The 9,168-nt window shown below is 34.1% G+C and overlaps 1 pseudogene; it reads left to right on the forward strand.

Moving 5' to 3' along the window:
- Positions 1–5,078: 5,078 nt before the first annotated feature.
- LOC110742180 lies at positions 5,079–8,962 on the forward strand (annotated as a pseudogene).
- The last annotated feature ends 206 nt before the right edge of the window (positions 8,963–9,168 follow it).

The raw sequence follows: 9,168 nt of genomic DNA on the forward strand, positions 1-9,168 counted from the left end.
AAGCATATATACATGTCTTCAGGAACAATAGCAAGGTAACATTGTATTTTATCACATCTAGGATGCCATCAATTATAAGATACACTATACTTTTGCATCAAGAAAGAAAAAAATCTATTAAACTCTGACGTACCATCAATTTTAAGGGATGTACTGATTTCAGCGATACTAAAATGTAAAAAAATCAATAAAATATGGTATATCCTAAAATATTGGAACATTTTGCAACATTCATGGGAAAGATATCTATACTCAATCCTGTCAGAGATTTGGTGATTAAGGCACCAAGTGGATCTTATTATAAATCAGTATCTCCTGTAAGTTAGTCACATTTGTAGCAATCTTTCAAATGAATTTTTCAGCATGAGCAACAGAGATTCATAATATGGCTTCACTGTGTATGTTAAAAATCTTCTTTTTTCCCCTATTATCTAGTGTTTCTTTTTATACAATTACTTCTGCATGGATTGCTTGAATTTACCTTAGCTACTTGATTTGGAATTATCTTTCCTATATTTTCTGCATGAAATGACAGCACATGCTTATTATCTCTCCCAGGCCTTAAAAGTACAGGGAGGATCAAGATGCAAGCAGGTTATGGCAAAAATTCACTCAAAATGAAGTACCATCATATAGGTTAAGATTGAGGTCTGAAAGGAAGTGAACATGATGGAAAGTAATATGAAAAGCTGAATCCTCCATTCTCTATAAAATCCTCTGACTGAATTCTAAAGCCATACTACTCACAAAGGTACCCTTGAATGATCGCCAAGGAATATGGCGCCAGAAATACTATAAAACAACCAGGGTAGAAATGACCTGTTCCCTGGCCCAAGACCACTAGGTGCCAATCTATAAGTAAATGATTGGGTTTTTAAAATAATAATTTGATAACTAATTTTTAGGTATGAAAATTCACAGTACAATGTATTCTTTTTCTAGAGGTAAGTATTGAATCCACTTGGCCCTAGAGAAGCCTAAAGAGAATTAGTCGGGAATAATTGCCTCAAAAATATACTTCACAGGAAAATGTGACAGTGTCCAAACCTTTAGTGCAAAATACATGGCATTTTCCATGGCTATCTTGTCATTTCACAGAAATGTATTTTATGTGACTTTTACATGAAAAATGATAAGAATTACCCACTCAAATATTAGTCCTCTTTCCTATTAGGTGTGCTAGGTATTTTCTCTTTGTCATGGTGGTCCATACCCTATAATATCAGTGCCATTTTTATGTCTTTTCAAACGAATCCGCTTATTGAATTAAAGAGATGTTAAGGAAAACAAATTCTGAAAGGAGCAGATCTAGAAGATGGAGTAGGAAATGAGCTGAAATTAAAACCAGCAGAGACTAGTAGACATTGGGAAAATCTAAGAGAAGAAATGCAATAACATGGAAACTAGGTAATTAACAAAAACTTCTCTTTTCAGCAATATAGGAATGCTTCTCTGCTGTTCAATTACTGAGGTTACAGGTATAGAATTTGTTGCTTTTCGAGGACATAAAACATTGTATTGTGACCAGGAAACAATCGTCCCTTAGTGACCTTTATTTCTTTAGAGTTTTATCAAAATCGTAACTTCTATTTCTGTTGTCCCTAAAGCAACACAAAATCTCTTGTTTTGTTAAAGACATCTAAGTTGGAGATGTTTTGTTCTCTGGAATTCAATTACTGCTGTGTTCTTCTTTTTAATAAAACATGCCAAAGTTAAAAAACAGCATGGCCACAGGAGAAGCATTAGAGAAAGCTGCACAGCTGAAAGTAAATTAAAAAAAATAAATTATGAGCACAACAGGATGCTAATATTCCAGTACCTGTTTCTGTACTCTGTGCTATGCCTTCAGGTCAGGGCCAATCTCTTTTTCAGCCTGGTAGTTACCCCGATTTAAATTGTGAAATGAGTCTCCTGTGATGCTACCTAGAAATACCATCACCCTTCACTTACTCTTGTAGAAACCATCTATTTTTTCCTCCCGAAATGCCATGTTTGCTGGTTTGTTGTTGTTGTTGTTTTCCCATAGGCCACTGATTAGCATTCTATTTTATCATTTGCCTGATCAAAGGGGAAAGGGAAATGTGTGTGTGTGTGTGTGTGTGTGTGTGTGTGTGTGTGTGTATACTGAGGGAGGGAGTAATTCTTGAGCAACCATGAAAAAATACTCAGAATTAACTATGTCCGATGGGTGATCAATAACTATATCCAAAAAATAACAAACTGGTTAAACTTTTACTCCTGCATTTTCACAACTTTTTTTTTTAATCCATCTACTTAAGCATTTACCCTTTGAGTTACAAATAATCCAATTACACTCTTTAACTTATCTTAAAATGTACAATTAAGTTATTATTGATGATAGTCACCCTATTTTGCTATCAAATAATAGGTCTTATACATTTTTTCTATTTTTTTTTTTATGCATTAAGCATCCCTGCCTTCCATGCAACTCGGCACAACACTTCCTAGCTTCTGGTAAACATCCTTCTACTATGTCCATGAGTTCAATTGTTTTAATTTTCTGACCCCCAAAATAAGTGAGAACATGTGATGTTTGTCTTTCTCTGCCTGGATTATTTTAAGTAGCATAATAATTCTCATTTTCATCCAAGTTATTGCAAATGACTGGATTTCATTCTTTTTTATGGCTAAATAGTACTCCATTGTGTTTATGTACATGTTCTTTATCCATTCATCTGTTGATGGACACTTAGGTTGCTTCCAAATCTTAGTTACTGTGAACAATGTCTCAACAAACATGAGACTGCACATATCAATTCAATATACTAATTTTCTTTTTCAGGGGTATATATCAAGCAGTGGAATTGCTGAATCATATGGTAGCTCAATTTTTACTTCTTTGAAGAACCTCCAAACTGTTCTCCATAATGGTTGTACCAATTCTCACTAACAGCGTATGAGGGCTCCCTTTTCTCCACATTATCTCCAGCATTTGTTGTGGCCAGTGTTTTGGATATAAGCCATTTTAATTGAGATGAGACGATATCTCGTTATACTTTTGATGTGCATTTCTCTGATGATCTATGATGTTGAGTACCTTTTCATATGCCTGTTTGCCGTTTTATGACATCTTTAAAGAAATGTCTACTCAGATATTTTGCCCATTTTTAAATCAGGTTATTGAATTTTTTTTCTGTAGAGTTGTTTGACCTCTTTATATATTCTGGTTATGAATTCTTTCTCAGATAAGTAGTTTGCAAATATTTTCTCCGATTCTGTGGATTGCCTCTTTACTTCGATGATTGTATCCTTTGCTATGCAGAAGCTTTTTAACATCATGTGATCTTATTTTACAATTTTTGCTTTGGTTGCCTGTGCTTGTGGGATATTGCTCAAGAAATCTTTGCTCAGATCAATGTCCTGAAGCTTTTCTACAATGTTTTATTGTAGTATTTTCATGGTGTGAGGTCTTAGATTTAAGTATTTATTCTATTTTTATTTGATTTTCATATATGGCTACAGACGGGGGCTTAGTTTCATTCTTCCGCATATGGATATCCAGTTTTTCTTGCAGCATTTATTGAAGAGACTGTCTTTTCCTCAGTGTATATTGTTGGCAAGTTTGTCAAAAAATGAGTTCACTGTATGTGTGTGGATTTGCTTCTGGGTTCTCTATTCTGTTTCATTTGTCTGTGTGTCTGTTTTTATGCCAATAGTATGCTGTTCTGGTTACTGTATCTCTGTAATATAATTTGAAGTCAGGTAATGTGATTCCTTCAGGTTAGTTCTTTTTGCTTAGGATAGCTTTGGCTCTTCTGTATCTTTTGTAGTACCATATAAGTTTTAGGATTATTTTTTCTATTTCTGTAAAGAATGTCATTAGTATTTTGATAGGGATTGCACTGAATCTGCAGATTGCCTTGGGTAATATGGACATTGTTAACAATATTGATTCTTCCAATCCAAGAACATGAAAGATTTTTCAATTCATGTCTTATTCAATTACTTTCATCTGTGTTTTATAGTTATAATTATAGTGATCTTTACTACTTTGGTTAAGATAATTCCTGTGTATTTAATTTTGTGTGTGGCAATTGTAAATGAGATTACTTTTTAAAACTTTTTTCACATTGCTCCCTGTTGGCGTATGGAAATGCTACTGACTTTTATATGTTGATTTTTATATCCTGTAACTTCACTGATTTTGTTTATCAGTTGTAAAGGGTTTCTTGTGGAGTCTTTAGGTTTTTCCAAGTATAAGATCCTATCATCTGCAAGCAAGTATAATTTGAATTCTTCTTTTCCAATTTGAATGCCTTTTATATCTTCTTATCTGACTACTGTATCTAAGACTTCCAGTACCATGTTAGATAACAGTGGTAATAGGGAGCATCCCTGTCAGGTTGTCTATGAATGAAGAAAGTTCTATTTCTTCTTTGCTAATCTGTATGCCTGCAAGTTTTTTTTTCTCTTATTTATCTAGATTGGACTTCCATTACAAGATTGAGTAGTAGTGGTAAGATAAAACATCGCTGCCTCAGTCTCTCACTCATCTTTTATTAGATTAAGGAAGCTCCCATGTATCCCTAGTTTTTGGAAAAGTAAGTTTTCTTGTTGTTCATTTTCTTTTGCTTTATTTTTCTTTAAAATGAATATGTATTCACTCATCCAGTATTGTAACTATTTTTTTTAAATTAAGCTACTTTCAAGAGATATATTGAAAAGGGTTTTTAGGATATTGAAAACTTTCTTAAATTTATTCTTAAAAGTTCTTTTAGAATTTCACAAAAACTTTTGTAGTTCCCTAATTATTGTGTATGCCAAAAACTTGCTTTTTAATGTTCTATTTAAAAAATTCAATTAATTAAAAAGAGTAAGCTTGTTCTTTCAAGCAATTTTCTTCCAGTAATATACTTAGGTGCTTATTTTATGTCTCCCATAAGAGAAGTTGTGATAGTAGTTGAAAGCACTACATATGTTATATATGCCAAATATATATATATTATATTTATATTATATATATTATATGTTATATATTATATAAATAATAAATAATATATAAATAAATAAAATATAAATATATTATATATATTATAATATATATATAAACACTATATATGTTATATATGCCAAAGCACATATATATATTATATATGCCAAATATCTATTTTTGAGGGCTACTATTTTGTACATGTTATAAAGCTATTCTCTTTGAGCACAAATAAACGAAGTGAGTAGCATAAGTGTTCAGATTTGATCTACTTTACCAGTCAGTAATTGTAACAACTGCCTCACACAGATGTGACTAGATTACTTGTTTTCCTTCAAAAATTAAGTATTTAAGTAGCTTGCATCAGAATAATGAAATAGAAACCCAAGACCTAGTTCCCACAGATACTAGGGTTCTTAGAATATGAGTCAGCTTTACCTCCACAGTCTCCACAGGAATAACACAGAACAAAACTCACTACCATTCATTGACTAACTGAATATTATTAAAGTTTAATTTAATTAAACCTGCAACACATATATATGACCCTCACGCACTCGAAAATGTGTGTACAACTTTTGACTCCATAAAAACTGAACTACTAATAGTGTATTATTGACCAGCAGCCTTAGAAATAACATAAACAGCTAATTAATATATATTTTATATGTTATATGAGTTACATACTGTTATTCTTAAAGTAAGCTAGTGAGAGGAAAATGTGAAGAAGATCATAAGGGGCTTAAGATGGTAGCTCTGGGTTGGGGTGGCTAGTGACTGGGGAGGCACTGAGGAGGTGTGGGACCATGATGGCAGTCAAGAAGTGGAGTCCAGAGAATGGAGAAGAGGAGGAATTGAAGGCAGAGATGTTGATTCCAGTAGAATTGTCAGGATTTTCTAAAAATGTGAAAATAAATGCAAGATTTGGAGAATTTGCAATGAGAGGCCCATTCTGCAAGTGGACAGCTATCTCTTTGCTGGAGAGTACAAAGACCCTCTTCAGACCTATGCTATATTTCAAGAAAATGTTGAAAATGTAGATGCAGAAGGCAATAATAAAACAGTGCTAAAATATAAATGCCATACAATGAAGCAGCTCAGCATGATAACTCTTCTGACAGACAAGAAGGAAGGAGAAGAAAACATAGGTGGGGTGGAATAGCTGATAATCAGGAAAATGATTTCTCCTATAGACCCAAAATGATTTGTAGCCTTCTACATAAAAATGAAGATGAAGAAGTAGGTAGCTTCAACTCCAGACAAACTTTTGGAGGTGGAAGAGCAAGAGATTCAAACGGAAGATAGTTCAAACCTGACTTATGAACAGGAGAAACCACTGCACTTGGAAATAGAGGTTTCTGGTTACGTTATTGATATCTCTTCTAAAACAGAAGGTTCTGTTTTTATGGAAACTTAAAATGCTGCCTTACAAACCACTCCTAGATAAAATGGTTCACACAATAACTAGTCATGATATTTTTGAAGTTTTTATGTAAAAATAATAGGCTTTGTAGCTTTCAATTGTTACTATTTTGTCATTTTTGTTGGCTAAACACACATTTCCAGTTATAGCACAACTTAATATACCAGAATCATTCAGGATCAGACATGAATTGAACTTTTAAAAATATAGTTTAAATGACATTAGGGACCCTTCTTTGATAACTCCTTTAAATTTGAGGTTTTACTAAGGTAAATGTATGTATTTTCTATTGTAACTGTTACAAATTACCACAAAGTCAGTGTCTTAAAACAGCACAAATACATTGTCTTAAAGTTTCATATGTCAAAAATCTGACCTGAGTCTCATCTGAGCTAAAATAAAAGTGTTGTCAGGACTGTTTTCCTTTTTGGAGGCTCTGGCGGTGGGGGTAGAAGGATGAATCCATTTTCTTTCTTATCAGTTGTTGGAAGAATTCAATTCTTTGCAGTTGAAGGATCAAGTCCTACTTCCTTGCTGTCTGTCACCTGAGGGCCATTTCTAGATTCCAGAGGTTGTCCACATTTCTTGGCTGATGGCCCCCTTGTTTTCAGAGCCAGCAATAGCAGGTCAAGTCTCTCTCCCATTTTGAATCTTTCCTGATGCTTCATCCATCATCCATCTCTCTGACCTACCTTTCTGCCTTCCACTTCCACTTTTAAAGGTCCATTTGATTACATTGGGCCCACTCAGATAATCTCCCTATTTTAAGATCTGTAGCCTTAATTCCATCTACAAAGTCTCTTTGGCATTTAACTTAACATATGCAGGCATAAAACCAGGGATTAGGGCACGGAAATATTTAGGGTGCCATTTTTCAGTCTACCACAATAAGCATCTTATCTAGGAACAAAAAAATAATTTTGAAGTGCTTAAGGATAAAGGTACAATTCCCAATATGTCAGTTGTGATTTCACTCCTTTCCCACTTAATGAAGATTATTGAAACTAAACTGTATTAGTTATTTTATTATGGCAGCAACCTAAATCTGTACTAATTTGTATTTTTAAGTAAATTAGTCACAAAATGCGATGCCTTGTAATAGATTAGGTTTATGAAATTTCCAATATGCAATTGTTTCTAACTACAAAACCCAGCAATTTCATACAGTTTAACCTAGAACTAATAAGTTAAAATGCATGTCGTATTAATTACATCTCATAATTGATGGTGATATAACTGTTCTTGCAGGTTACAGAACTAATGTTCTAGGATGATAATTTCTTATTTGAAAAGTTTTACTATTTAATTGGAAAACAACTTACCTTGATGAAAAGCATTTTCAAATCATAAGCACGTGTATCTTCTCAATTTTTATGACTTTTTTAGTCCCAGCTTTTTAATAAAAAGCTCATTTTTTCCCACCATATGTATGTGTAGGAGAGATTTCTAATTGCTTGACCCAATATCTGTTCTTCCTTTATCTCTTTGTCACAGAATCTGTGAATTTATTCAGGTCAGCAATATACCTGACTTCTCTTGCAGGCACCTGTGACCGTAATACGACTAAGTTCTGGCCACTGGCATGGACTTAGAAGTGTTGAGTGATGCTTTTGAGAAGTTTTCTACACATTCTCTTTGTTCCTTATGGAACAAGAATATGGTGGCTAGAGCTCCAGCAGGATTCTTGGGCTTTAAAGAAACCTTGGAAACAGAAGCCATGAGTGGCAGAGCAACAAGATGGAAGATTGGGTCCTGATGCTGTGAGACTGCCCTGGACTGCGATTAGTACAGGGTTAACAAACCCTTTCACTTTCTCCCTGGTCAAAATGACCTTGAGTTTACCTTTCAGCACTATTTCTCTAGACTCCTACTAGGCAAAATAATAATGAAATGTCAGCTGTGATACCAGCCAATATCGTTTATGATTGAAAATGACCCTTTATTGGTAAACTGTATCTGGACCAGGAAGACTGTGACAAGTACTATAAATGCCTATTGGAAAACATGGACTTTGGAATTCCTTAAATTCCTTAAATATGATGTTGCTTATTGCAAAGATCCCTAAAAGCTAAACTCATTGGTTGTTTCAGGAGATAGCTGTTCTTATACAGCATGAAGCTTCTAAACCAGGTGGTCTCTGCACCAACCCAGATGATCTGGGTTACTTAATACCTGAGCTGACGCTTGGAAAGGTGGAGTAAAGACTCCTGCTGAAACAACCTCAGGCTACCATGCTGTTGTGCTGTTTCTTATTGGTATTCTGCAAAATTAAGTGAGCCTGGTGAAAAGCTGGGTTCCATAGGCTTATTGGGTCTTGTGAGCATGAACATCATTCCAAACCTGTAACTACTGCTGCTGTTCAGACAGAGAAGGGATTGCCACTGCCTATCTGTGGTCTTCTTTTACATGAGAGAGAAATAAAGTTCTCTCTTGTTTAAATGACTTTGTAATAGAACCACTTAATCCTAATTGATATGTATGTATTTCAGAAAATGTGAAAAATGTAAAAAAAGTATAAAGTAGAAGATTCTTGAGATTTGGAATCTTGCAAAAGAAAGTGATCTAGATTATAATGTAGTTTTTCTACCTTAAATTGAAGAGAAAAATAAAGCCTTACCTTAAAAAAAATAGAAAATCATAAGAAAGAGAACTATATTTACTATTCATTAAGTGGAAGTAGATCATCATAGAGGTCTTCATCCTCATTGCCTTCACCTTGAGTAGGCTGAGGAGGAGGCGGAAGAGAAATGGTTGGTCCTGCTGGTCTCAGGGTGGTAGAGGTGGAAGAAAATTA

Source organism: Papio anubis, chromosome X (assembly GCF_008728515.1).
Source record: "Papio anubis isolate 15944 chromosome X, Panubis1.0, whole genome shotgun sequence".
NCBI classification, from domain to species: Eukaryota; Metazoa; Chordata; class Mammalia; order Primates; family Cercopithecidae; genus Papio; species Papio anubis.